We start from the raw sequence: 13439 nt of genomic DNA, 5'->3' as shown, positions 1-13439 counted from the left end.
TCACAGCCTCACTTAACAGGGCATTGTGACCTCTCTTTCTCTAACATTTCTGGGATTGTGGCAAAATTCCTAGTTCCTGTGCTTTTTGTAGTTTCTGTGATTATAACCCCAAGCAGGAATTACAAGGCCACGTTTGGGAATTAGTGTCCATGACTGCTACCATAATACAACAAATACAAAATCCCCAAAACAGTAGCTTGTTAGCAAACAGAAATAAACTTCATAGAGACTGAACCATAATTCTCTCCAGCTAAATGTCTGCATTTGTCATTGCAAAGAAACTGAAACAACAGACTAAACAAAGAGTAGAGTTAACCAGAGTTTTTAATTCTTTAAAAGAACAAGCAGTGTAACCATAGATACTTGCCAGCTTCTTTTGCCATTTCAATAGCACCAAAGACACAAGTGCTTGGAAGAGGAAGGTTGAATATGAACTCACCAAGCCGCAACAACAGCACTTCGACCTGTGGTGCAATAATATGAACAAATGGGTACAATAAAATTAGTTTATAAGGGCAAAAATAGCAACTTGCCATAACATTCAAGCTTTTTCTCCCTTTAAAAATTTCTAGTAAACAAAATATAAAGACGTTAAGAGTTATCCTTCCCCTATTTTCTTTTGTACATCTGTTATCTTCCTGTAGCCAATTTTCTCTGAAAAGTTGATGTTTTGTTGAAGCAAATCCAGTAGCTGTACAGCTGTGCTGCTGTGCAGAACAGCAACCCATTACTCATCATCCTGAGAACCATAATAATTGTCTCTCAATTTCAAGGCTCTCCATACTTTCTTCCCTCTTACAGCATTCCACAGTGCAAGGGGTAATTTTACAGTACATCAGTAACTCCTGCTGTGAATGCAAGGTAGCTCCTTCCACCTTTCATCAGGGAGAAGTTATCTTTCATTTGGCTTGCATTTTCTTCTGGGTAACAGCCTACATATAGACAGCCACTATGCCATAGCTGACATAATGCAAGTTGACATTCTAGCTTCTCATCCTTTCTCAACAGAAAAGGGGAGTGACCTATTATCAACAGAAAAATGGTGCAATTTTAGACTTCTTTTTAACCTTACATACAACCCAGAAAAACCAGGCAACCAGCTCTTTTTAAAGTAATTTTACCACTATTGATTGTCTATAGGCCACGCAAATTTCTTTTAGCATCATATGGTAGAGCGTTTATGTATGCCCAATATCCAAATCTGAATTTTAACCAGCTCATATGCAATTAAATGTAAACCAATACCACTTCCTAGCAGAACTTCACATCAGATACAAATTTGGACCCTGCAATTTGTATTTCTGCTCAATTTTTCCCTTTCCTGACCAGTTTTTTTATTTATATTTCACAGCTGTACTGGACCAAGCAATGGTCACTGGTGAAAAATTATGGGTCTATCAAGTGGATATTGAAAAAGCTTCACAACTTACACTGAATGCACTGCTACTCCTCTAGAGGGAGAAGTTCTTTGTAAGTATTAAGAAATGCAAATATGGACACTTTATTGCTAGTGCTCAAGGATTCTAGGAATGTAGTATCAACAGACCCTATTCATACCATCTGCTGGAGTGAAGACATGACTTTTTGTTGGAATGTCTTCTGCTTTCTTACATCTAAACAATCTCCGAGCATTGCAGACTTCCCTGACGTGAAATTTCAATATAAAGTTGAGTTAGAGCTCCTTGGGTTATCTCATACTTCTGTTTATTAAAAGAGGCCCAAAGATGGCTCTTAATGATTATACTTTTGTTTCATATATGAAACCAATGTACTTTTCTAAAGAAAATGAAGCTCTGGAGATGAGGTATGTTCCAGTTAGTCCTAAAGTAGAACCAAAGTGTTCAAAAATGCCTAAGAGTCCCTGCCTTCAGGTATTGGCAAAACCTGTACAATACTTGTATAGCTTGCTCATCTTGAGTGTTTCTGTAGGAGGTGCTGTATAAACCAGCATTCTGTCAGGTCTTAAAGGCAGTAGGAAGGAGGTCTGGTTAATAACAAATAATGGCACGCAAAAAAAGGTCCATGAAATTCCAGCAGTAAATTTTTCCTTCATGGAACAGAATGTTCTGACTTCCAATCATCAGAAAGTTATCAGTTCTGAAAGGCAATAAGCACTGAAACATACTGGAGAAAATGCGCGGATCAGGGTGAAAATCATTTCCCAAAGGACACATCATCCTCATGCAACCTTTCTTTTATCTGCTTTCCCCTGGGCTCTTCCCTCATTTTTTCTTGCATGCTATTCATTTCCACAGCATTAAAATTACTTTCTGGTTTTCCCAGTTTTCCTTCATTCTCAAATACCATCTCTATAGAAGTATTATTTCAACTTCTGCATCACCACTTCCTCCTCTCAATCCAGCCTCATCAGCTCTTCAGCATTCTTCCTTTTTGCACCAATTTCTTCTATTTTATTTTGTATCTCTCTTCTTTTGCTTTCCATTTAGCCTCTCTTTTTACAATATCAAAGAAAACATGTTGGACCATTTTTCACAACTAAGAACAGATATTCCACTCTGCATCTACTGTGAGTACATCATGTTTTGTGTTGCTGCAGAGACCTTCCCAAGCACTCACACCACTGACGTACATTTGGGTAGATGAAACTTTTCCTGCTTGGCTAATCTTCATCCCCTCCTCACAATCATTTGCCAGATAACTCTGTGCTTACTTTTCCACTCCAAAGCACAGTCTTTGCCAGCAACTTCATCACCATTTACCTGTCTCTCTTGTTAGAAGGCACAGGTTTCCAGCACAGGCTTCTTCCCCTCGTATGATTGCATTAGCACTGTGCTTTTACTACATGTGACAAGACATGGCTGCATACTTTGCTTTTAAGCTAACAAGCTAGCAACCCATCAAAACTTTCATTAGGAGCCTGGCAAACCATTCTCAGTATTTTTCCACATACCACCATGTGTATCTCAACATCTGAGTGGAAAGCCAGTCTTCTCCTGTGGAAGTCTCACCAAGGAGCATTAGACATAGTATTTTAAAGGACTGCAAAGCAAGGTCTAGGAGGAGACATTAGCACAAATACCTAAATAGCTCCTGGGTTTTCTGCATTAAAAGGCACATATATAGCCACAGAAACTGTTCTACTTATCAATGCATTTATGGGTTAGAGAACAGAGAAAGGAAATCATTCAGACCTACTTCTATAGTTATTTTCACAAGTGGATGCTAATTGGGGGTGAGTTTGATGTAAATGACCAGGTTGATATGCCTCATACCTTAAATTGGAAGACCAAATTGGAAGCAAACCTTCCCAAGGGCCACCTAGCTTTGTTCAGACTGCCTTAACAAAATGAAGCAACCAAAGACCAATCAGTCTGGCACTGTGTGAAAACTGATGACAACTAATGCAATGTAGATGTGTTCACGAAAATAACTATGTATGCATTTAGGTATGCACAGTATTACACCAAATAAATAAATACACATGGATTTACTTACTTCAGGCCAAGATGATCTTATGTTGTTTTTAAAGAAAGGGGTAATGATAGGATTGCACCAGCAAAGAAGCTGTTACGAAACTGGTGGCAGAAAAGTTGGAAAAGTCCTAGTTTCCCTTCAAAACATTCACACTTTGTCTCCAGTATTTTGGGCTCAAAAGTCTGATTAAAGAAAAGTAGTTTTTAATTAAATCTGCCTCAAGTCTATGTCTCCCTTCAGTACAGACATCTAAATATGTGTATACGTACATATATAGGCATGCATACCTACATAAATGGCACAGCAGTAGAGAAAGTAAAAGCACAGGAGATAAAACCTCTAGATTCTTTCTGCCTCTTAACCACAGTAAGACGTTTCAAAGGCCATCCATCCATCTTAAGAATCTTTTAGTTCTCCATCTGTAAAGTAAGAACATGCGTCTATCTCAAATGTTAGAACCTGATGAGCATTGCATTAATAGGAGTGTTTACTAAAGCTGATCTCTACTAGGAAACACCCACCTATTTCCAGTGCAAAGGAAAACATCTAGCGATATTGTAAAGCTACAGCGAAATATGCTAAGTAGAGGAATATTATGAATGTTTATAGGATCTGGAGAGAGAGAGAGATCCAGGGATGCTTTACAAATAATTTATTTTCAGTCACTTTAAAACTGTTTCCATTCATATAGTCATCACAAGAAATGAAATATATTGTACAAACGATTAAGATAAAAAGTACTCCTCACTTAGGTATAGTCGTACTGTCAGGTTTGACGTTACTATAATACATCATTGCTCCAAAACCAGAAGACAAATAAGGCTGGTTCAGACTATGACTGTCTTCCTGAAGCAGTCAGTTGTAGAAAGACCTTCTTTAAGCATCTTTTACAGACTTTTTTTAGCCTGCAACATAAGTTGCTTGTACGTGCATCTCCTTTCAATGAATGTAATTTACTATTTGTGATGTCAAAAGAGTATTTTTACACTATTTGAAGTATTATTAATGGGAGAAAAGAAATTGTGTCTCTTTCATATATGTCTTACCTTACAAAAGTAGAAAGAGGGTATAGTTCCCAACATGTGATACTCCATGTTTCTGAAATTACAGTCCTTCGAGAGTTGTTTGGCATTAAATTAAAACCACTAACAAATTGCTAGTGGTAAAACATTGCATGAACATTGTTTCTTGCAAAATATTGGAAATAACTATTGTAGCATTACTCAACAGTTAAGCAACCTCTGTTTACTGTAAGTATTAGCTCCTTGAACAACGTGTCCTGCATACGTAAATTCATTCCCTTTGGATCCAAACTCCCAACTCCTAATACTTGGATCACAAAAGTGTGGATCCACAAACAGAAATATATGAAGAAGTCCTCTTGCTAACTGGTCTAATGTACACAGCTGGAAGAAACTGCTTACTTCAAATAAATAAGTTAATAAAACATGGCTAAACAGAACCATGTTTATTTTTCAAATATTTCCCTGCAAACAGTTCTAAAGGATACATTTTGTTTAGTGAAAAATATGATTTTGTTTTGGCCGTTGCATACATCTGACAATCAAATTGTGTGGTGACTTATCTTAGGGAAAGTAAGTAGAACGCTGTCCATCCTACATCCCAGAATCTCTTTATGGTCAATGCAACTTCTGCTTGAGCAAAAGAGGATTAACATGTTCCTATCTCTCTACGTCCATGATGGAAACAATATACTGTGAAAAGAACTGAAAAATTTGAAATATCTCCCCAATCATCAATGAGTTCAGCACTGTGACAGAATATAAACTCATTAAATTTCTTTCCCTTTCCTCTATATAGAACTAGATCCAGCAAACTAAACTTTGGCTCTTCTTGGAAGGCAGGATTAAACCTAGGATTGGTTCCATACTCTCTCCAGCACACTTCCGTAGTGAGGTACAGTATTGACTTGTAACCTTACAAGTCTTGACTTACAGCCTTGAGTTGTAACCTTAAGTCCAAATTCCGCGTTTTCCTATCTCAGGTTTTTTAGATTGTTCTCTTTGTCTTTTGTAAGGATGGGCTAGAGAAGTCCTCTGGATTGAAATCTTTCCAGTTCAAATCTGGCCTTACGACAGAGCTGATACTGGCTCTCCTCTGAACTTCAGGTTCATTTCTAATGGTCCTTTCCCATTTCATTCCAAACATGCATTGGGACAAATAAACAAGAAGTGGTGACTTTTTATACAGGTGTCTGCATTTTTTATATGTTTCTTTCTTTTAAACCATCGCTACATGAAGCTTATCAAATACAAAAGTAAAAATCTTAGAGGAGAGCTTGTTATTAGTTACTTCTAGTGTGGTTGACAACTAACATGCAGAAAATTAATTTCGTTCCTACGTTAATCCCAGAAGCTTAACAAAACTGGAATTTGGGAAGGAGCACAACTATCTTCACTGTAAACTGAGAGGAAAGAATGTCACAACACATTTAGCACATACTACGCCAGCAGTAGTAAAGCAGAGATGGGAGTTAGCACCTGCTTAAAAAGAGAAGCATACTAACACTGGGAGTTGGGGGGATTTCTCACTAAACTACAACATATAGAAAGTAGGTCACTTTTATTCTTTTGAGAATGAGAAAAAGAAACAAAATTCTGAATTATATATGAACCATTACATTTAACTTTCTTCGCCTCCAGCAGCTCCCAGGAGCCCTGCAGAGAGAAAAATCCAGATTTTATGACTCTGGCAATTATCTAAGTTAATACCATAGAGTTCTCCATAACCATTTTCATGATAGTTAAGGGTCTGTCAAGCTTTTTATTTTACTCCTCTTTACACTTCTTCCAATACCCCTTGCCCCTGATTTAGTGTTTGCCTGTAAAAATTTACTCCAGATATAACTTGGCACACAAACATCTTACAAACAGGCTTTAGCTAAAATAAATTTTGACTATATCTGCAATTTAACTTATTTAGCTCTCTTGCCAGGTGTTGCTGACAGGAAAAAGGGTCAAGTTCAAATATCTGAAGGGTCATCTTAGAATTAATAAACGGCTCAAGTGCTGCACCCAGAAACCTGGGAAAACTAAGTAACTTCCCTGTGTTACCTTAACAGCCAATTATTTTCCATTCTGAAACATGGAGTCTATGTACAAAAGAAGCAAAACTTTATATGGGGGAAAGGAGAACTGCAGCTTGATAATACACGACAGAAAACACGGCTATCTATAAACAGGAATAGCAAAGCTATCTGATAGTAGAGTTGAATTTAGGAGTTGCATTTTGTTGAGTATAAAGTAGTAGGCTAAATGTAAAAAACTGATTACAACACTTCCATGGAATAGAAGAAACACTGGAGGTCAGCACCCAAAACAGAGGCCTAGAAAAAGAACCAACCACTGCAATTTTCCTTGGGGACTAAGTGCAAATTCAGGGCAATGATCATTGTTCAGTGGCACTACACACAAAGGATGAGAAAGGACAAAAATACAGGCACACATATACCCAGCAGCAGGAAAGACCCAGAGACAACTAGAAAGCACGTAGGATGAACCTGATAAGGAAATTAAGCAAGAAAGAGGAGTTTAGGGTAGACCATTGTCTCAGGAGAGTATTAAAGCAACAAGCCTCTCATGTTTACTTCTTAATGGTATTCAGGGAAATGGGAGTTCATAAATATAGACAAAATTGCAACAAAGAATGATTACATTTCATCACCAATTTGCAAAAGCGTTCCCCCAAGATATCATCAGATCAGCCAGGGTTAAAAAGAGTGAAAAACCTTCAAAATATCCCAGCCGCCTTGCACCTGAGTCCCACCTCTCCCAGCACCAACATCTTTGTAACAGCATCTCCCCTTCACCTGCTGAGAACCACATTAGTGCCAGCATAGGGCTGGAGTCTAAAGGCAAATTCTAGCAAGTCTGTTCCCATGGGAAGTGCCTCCCTGATGTGGTGTTAAGACTCTGCTGTAAAATGAAGCCAGAGAGAAGTCAGGGGCACTGGTGTCACAGGCTTGACACCCTCTTCACCCGTGTCAGCCATCAGGGCTCAATCCCAATTTCTCCAGTCCTTGCAGCCTTGAAAAGTTAATTAGCTCCAAAGGCCTTAAACATAGTCTTCACCATCTGGGGGTACTGGCTTGCCACAAAGCTTTAGTTCTGTTACAGTTCTCTCAATCTAAAGCCATTTTACTTAAGAAATGTGGTATTTTCTTATGTTACTACTCAGCATGTGGCATATGGAAGATGACAGCAGAGGTTAATCTTGTGAGATCCAGAATAATAAAGAGAACACAGTTTACAAAGAGACAAAATATGGGTGAGAAACAAAGGAAATCATCAGCATGGAGTGATGCCAGCTACCAGGCATGGTGGATTTCCAGACAAAGTCCATGTGCAGGCATTAAAACTGAAAGCAAGAACTAAGCCTCCATGAAAATTTATAACGGAAGATGAGAAATATCATTTTTATAACATTGGGGAGGGTAGGTGTGCTGGGGGGCAGGGTAGATAATCAGGACACTCCTGTTGGAATAATGCCCCAAATGCTGGAACAGATCATCAAAATATTGAATAAGTCCAGAAAGAACAGTAGGCAATAAAGTGTTTTGTTTTGCCTTTACCTGAATAAATATTTGTACTGAATAGTGAGAAAAAAATGTTTATACTGCAAAGCTCACATTCTTGGTACCCACATGTAATCTCAGAAAGAATGAAAGCACGATCATTTTTACATTTTTAAGGCAATAGACCTAGCCTTAGAAACATACCACTCAATGGAAGAGCAGCTAAAGTGAGCAGTGAAAGGAATATAATGACAATGTATTGGGACCGCACAAGGGTTTAGACTCCAAACTAAGCAAGCAGTATGGAGAATGCAGGTAGCGTGTATTGTAGGTGCCATCTAACACATATGCTGCAGATAACAATTTGACAGAAAAATTAATGGCCAGCCTATAAACTGCAGTGACAGAAACAGAGGAAGCAGAACCAATGTACCACTGATACGCCAGGAAAAACACAAGCATCTATCCTTGCTGTTTCTGAGACCATTTGGAAAGACCTCCACTGAAGGGAAAGCAATCTGTAGCGTCAGTTAGCAGATGCAGAGATTCTTTATGTACATTTATTACAGAAAAAGGCAGACAGACATTCAGCTGCCATTTTTGCTGTTATGTTATTAAGTCAGCAATCAATCCAAATCAAGCTAGATGGCAGAGCCACCTGCACTTCAATTCCAACCACATCATGGATTTCCAAGACCAGGTGCTGATGAGGTGCAGTAAAACTGTTTCAAGAGCAGTAGGTTAAAGTAAGTGTTGATAAGAGGCCCATGAAACAAGTGATAATACCTCTTGGATTCAGTACGAATGACAAGATTGGGTTTTATACTTAAAAGGGACCATAATTCCATTGGATTCAGTAGCTGACACCAGGAAATAGATAAATACTTCACAACTGAGAACAGGCATGCCAGACATAATTCAGGAAAGGACAGCTCTTGCCAGAGATAAATTCCAGTTCTGAATGTGTATGATGCAGCATGAGGTGTGCAGAAATTACAGTGATCTTTATAACAGAAGGAGAGTTCATAACTTTGCTCAATCCCAGCTTCAACTGGGAACAGATTGGAGCAGACCTACTCAATTTTATTGATGCAACTCCACGGTCCAACTACACCACTCCAATTTCTGAGAGAAAGACCACCTGAAGGAGAGTCAGACAAGAAGTCTGATTTGGAAAATGAAAGTTTGTCACAGCTAGCAGACTGTGCTCAAAATGCTAGTTTGTTAAACCTTTTCATGCTGTAGTGTTTAAAATTGTGATTTTTCAAATCTTATGCAACTACTGCAATCAGAAAGACGACATTAAAAGAAAGGCATGGTCCTTATATTATGCGTGTCCACAAAAGATGGGACTATAAAGACAACAACACATATCACACAACTCACAATAAAGATAATGAATTTGCAGCTCTAAAATCTTAAACTTGTTCTGTCTTGTTCCTGATTCGTTTTAATCTTGTACCACCTCCTATTTATTAATATATTGTTTAAAAAAAACCAAACACACCTCTTTTTGATACAACCACTTTATTCTTGAAGGTACCTTCATGTTTTCAGTCACTACCTGTGTAAGACAGGAAGCAGAAGAAACACACTTTTCCTTCCCTAAAGGTACAAGAATATAGGAAATGATCAAGATACAAAGCTGTGCTCTGTTTTCCTCACCTAATTATCTGTGGCAGATGAGCACCACATGAAAACAATGCATAATTCACGTACATCTTAACTGCTGTTCAAATGTTACTTTAGTAGTACTCAACTGATTTATGACACCGGCCAAGCCCCACAATAGAATATGATATAAGTTGCGTATTACAAGCAGACCAGATCAGCCAGATCACAAGCTGTTAAAGAAACCCCTGTTTCACCCCAATAGCCTCAGAGGTGAGGCAGATTAGTAATACTTGCATATTATACAGAATATTTTCTTCTAAAGAATTTCAGCAGCTCCTCAGCACAGACTAAACCTTTCATCATCAAACGCGACATTATTATTTTGCCTCTCGATGCAACTCTAGCTAATATGCCAAAAGGAAGATAGAAGTTTTCTTTCCCTCAAGCCAGCAAACACATCACCCATGACAGCACAGCGTAAGGAGAGGTGCAACACTTCTGCCCAAGCACATTCCGCTGTCGTTTTACTTGTGAGTTCTTTAGTCAAAACAAGATGCCCTTGGAAGCGATACGCTGTATGGTTCTGGTGATAGGCTTCCATTACCTTCATGTATTGAAAAAACCCAACGTGTTTTAACGGTTTAAAATTAGTAATAACAACCCTGCCTTCTCCCAATCTGTTGAACATTGTATAAAGGTCACAACACTGCTGATGCCCACATTTTTTGTTGTCTGTTTTACACAGCTGAGTACAGATAGAGTGACTCATAACAGCCAAATTCTGAGATCAGGCTCTAAGCAACTATGACATCAGATGCTGCCAAAAGACATTTGATTCCTCTATTGTGAAATGCCAGGTTGGTTCTGGGAGATGGTGAGAAGCCAACTCTAGTTTAGCAAATTCTATAGTGAGCTATTGTTTGATACTAAATACAAGATCTCTCCTGCTGCTGCTGCAAATCACAGGGCATCCAAGGACACATCTAAAACTATTGCCACTTTCTACTGTGTTTGCAAAATACTGCAACAAAGCTTCGTGCATCCAGACTGTAGAAAGTGTCTGTGAGAGAATGGAAACCCAGATCTCGTTCTCAGGAGTAAGAATTAAGAAGCTGAATCTCCTATGTAAAAAGAGTTAGATATTTTTAAGAAGAGTTTTATGCTCTGCTCTCTTCCGCACCTTGGTTCCCCCAAACCAAGTAATCATCATGTCTCATTTCCTCCTGCAAACTTCTGACATTATAAAAGCCAAAAGACATTGTAATTTGAAGGTCTCATTATCATCAAAGAAATCCTAGTGCACAGGTATTTTTTATTTGCTAAAAAAAAGCACATTGCAGAAGATACAATTACTTTGTTCTTCGCTGGTGATCCCAGACAATAAAGCAAAAGAACTGACACATCAAAATCTAATTTCTCTGCGTAAAAAGGTGACCGTGAACATAGTTTGGAATTCACTGGAATGAGAAGCTACTGACATTCTTCTCTGCTTTTTACCTCAGTCTTGTGGCCCTTCCAGATTCAGACTGACCAAGCATGTCCAACCAGTGTTCACCCACGGATAAAGCCATCTTCCAGAGGCAGAGGTCTGGGTGGAGTTCAATTGGCCTTGGTATAACGAAGACAGGAGAACAGTGAGGCACTGAATAAATTCTCACACGTACCAAGGGGTACGCCTATGTCTTTCATGAAACGGGAAGAACAGAGTGAAGAGTCTTGTTAGGTATATCACTGGAGGTAGATTCCCAGGAATGGTCAGCAGTTTTGAATATGATACAGAAGCCCAGGACAGATTTTTCTGGTGCTGTCACATTTAATACCCTCCCCTTTTTTCTTCAGGTTCATTCTGATGAGAAAAATACTTGCAATCCAGTTGAACCTTCCAATAAACACAGAATGACTAGTCTATGTCCTGAGTAGCTACAAGTTTGTCTGCAGTCTGACATTTTGCAACTTTTTGCATTTATTCCTGAGCAATACGGTATTTCTATTATGTCTGCATGTAATTTAAAGGACCAAATCATTCTTCCTGACTCCCTAATATTAATTTGAATTCCTAAACGGAACTATTGCTGATTTCAGCCAATAAAGGTCCTGTCCTAAAGTATGAGTAATGACACAGTGGCCAATTCACTATATTCACAGCAAAAGCAGTAAAAGATAACTGAGGGCAGCTTTAAGAAGCTGCTTAAAGCTGCATAGTCTGTGCTTAGTAGACATGGGGCTTGCTTGATTGGCAACTGGGCAATTTATATTGCAAGACAGCTCATGGTGCATAACATATTATGCTTTTAATTGGCTTATTTTCTCTCAGTTTTGACTTTGGGTAAGGGTTGTGCAAAAGGAAAAAAATACTCAATTTGATACCCATCTTGTCTGATTATAGTGCTATGGGAAGCCATCATGAACTCAATAAAGGGATGTGGAAAAGTTCTCAGAATGCAGAGTACCACATTAATCTTACTAGAGCAGTTGTCTTCTCTTTTTAATCATGTAGTAAGGTGACAAGGATAGCGACTGTTTTGCACTGAAAAAAGCAGCATTCAGAAAATTCCAATAGCATTTATGCTTGTTCAGATATGCCAAATATTTCATCTTTTTTTTACAAGACGAATTTATAAAGACCCTCCCATATTACATTTGATCAGATCAAGCATCCAATTCACCCAGCAGCCATTCCTGATGGCATTCATAAGTGGATTCCCAGGAAAAAGCATGAGAACACTGTAATATACAACAGTAATGGCCCAGAAAATTTTTGCAGCTCCAGGGATTTGTGGCTGAGGAATTCCTGAACCAGAAGCAGCACCTCTATCTTTAGTAGCTCTCAGTGGTTTCTTCTCTTCATGCAAGGCCTTTTTGCATCTGCGTGTTTTAACTGTCCACAACATCTTGTGACAAGGATCTTGACAGCCTAACAATTAAATGTGGGGGTTTTTTCCCCCCTATTTTGAAATTGCCACTTCCTGGTTTCACTGTATATATCCTAGTCCTTTCTATAATTCTTCACAGTAAAATTTTACCTTATGGATTCACTTCTGTGCCTGGGAAGATCATGGAACAAGTCCTCCTAGAAGCTATGCTAAGGCACATGGGGACAGGCAGGTGATTCAAGACAGCTAGCACGGATACACCAAGAGCAAGTCCTGCCTGACCAATCTAGTGGCCTCTATGATGAGGTGACTACCTCAGTGGACAAGGGAAGGGCTACGAATGTCATCTATCTGGACTTCTGGAAGGCCTTTGACACAGTTCTTCACAACATCCTTCTCCCTAAATTGGAGAGATAAAGATCTGATGGATGGACTGCTTGGGGGATAAGGAATTGGTTGGATGGTCACACCGACAGGATAGTGGTCAAAGGCTCATTGTCCAAATGGAATCAGTGACAAGTGGTGTCGCTCACGGGTCTGTTTAATATCTTCATCAATGACATGAACAGTGGGATCAAGTGCACCCTCAGCAGGTTTGCAGACACCAATCCAAGTGTTGTGGTTGATATTCCCAAGAGATGGGGTTCCATCCAGAGGGACCTGGACAAGACCAAGAAGTGGGCCAATGTTAGCGTCATGAGGTTCAACAAGACTAAGGTCCTGCATACCGATTGGGGTAACACCTGGCATCAATATAGGCTGGGGGATGAAGCGATTGTGAGCAGCCCTGTGGAAGACCTGAGGGTACTGATGGATGAAAAGCTGGACATGAGCTGGCAACGGGCACTCACAGTCCAGAAAGCCGACCATATCTTGGGCTGTATCAAAAGAAGCGTGAGCAGCAGGTTGAGGGAGGTGATTCTCTCCCTCTACTCTTCTCTTGTGAGACCCCACCTGCAGTACCGCATCCAGCTCTGGGGAAC

At 39.2% G+C, this 13439-nt stretch overlaps 1 long non-coding RNA gene across 2 annotated transcripts in view; it reads right to left on the bottom strand.

Moving 5' to 3' along the window:
• Positions 1-322: 322 nt before the first annotated feature.
• The window catches only part of LOC119151591, a 166815-nt gene continuing 153698 nt past the window's right edge, over positions 323-13439 (bottom strand). Inside the window, exons 9-11 of one of the 2 annotated variants that reach the window (XR_005105468.1) lie at positions 11081-11191; positions 9477-9574; positions 323-464 (exon numbers count right to left, since the gene is read on the bottom strand). This is a non-coding gene — a long non-coding RNA (uncharacterized LOC119151591). The remainder of the gene's footprint in view (positions 465-9476; positions 9575-11080; positions 11192-13439) is intronic. The other variant, XR_005105467.1, reaches the window with a different exon arrangement.

Source organism: Falco rusticolus, chromosome 7 (assembly GCF_015220075.1).
Source record: "Falco rusticolus isolate bFalRus1 chromosome 7, bFalRus1.pri, whole genome shotgun sequence".
Classification (NCBI taxonomy): Eukaryota; Metazoa; Chordata; class Aves; order Falconiformes; family Falconidae; genus Falco; species Falco rusticolus.
Note: the sequence above shows the minus strand (reverse complement) of the source record. Positions and strands in the feature narration are given on the sequence as shown.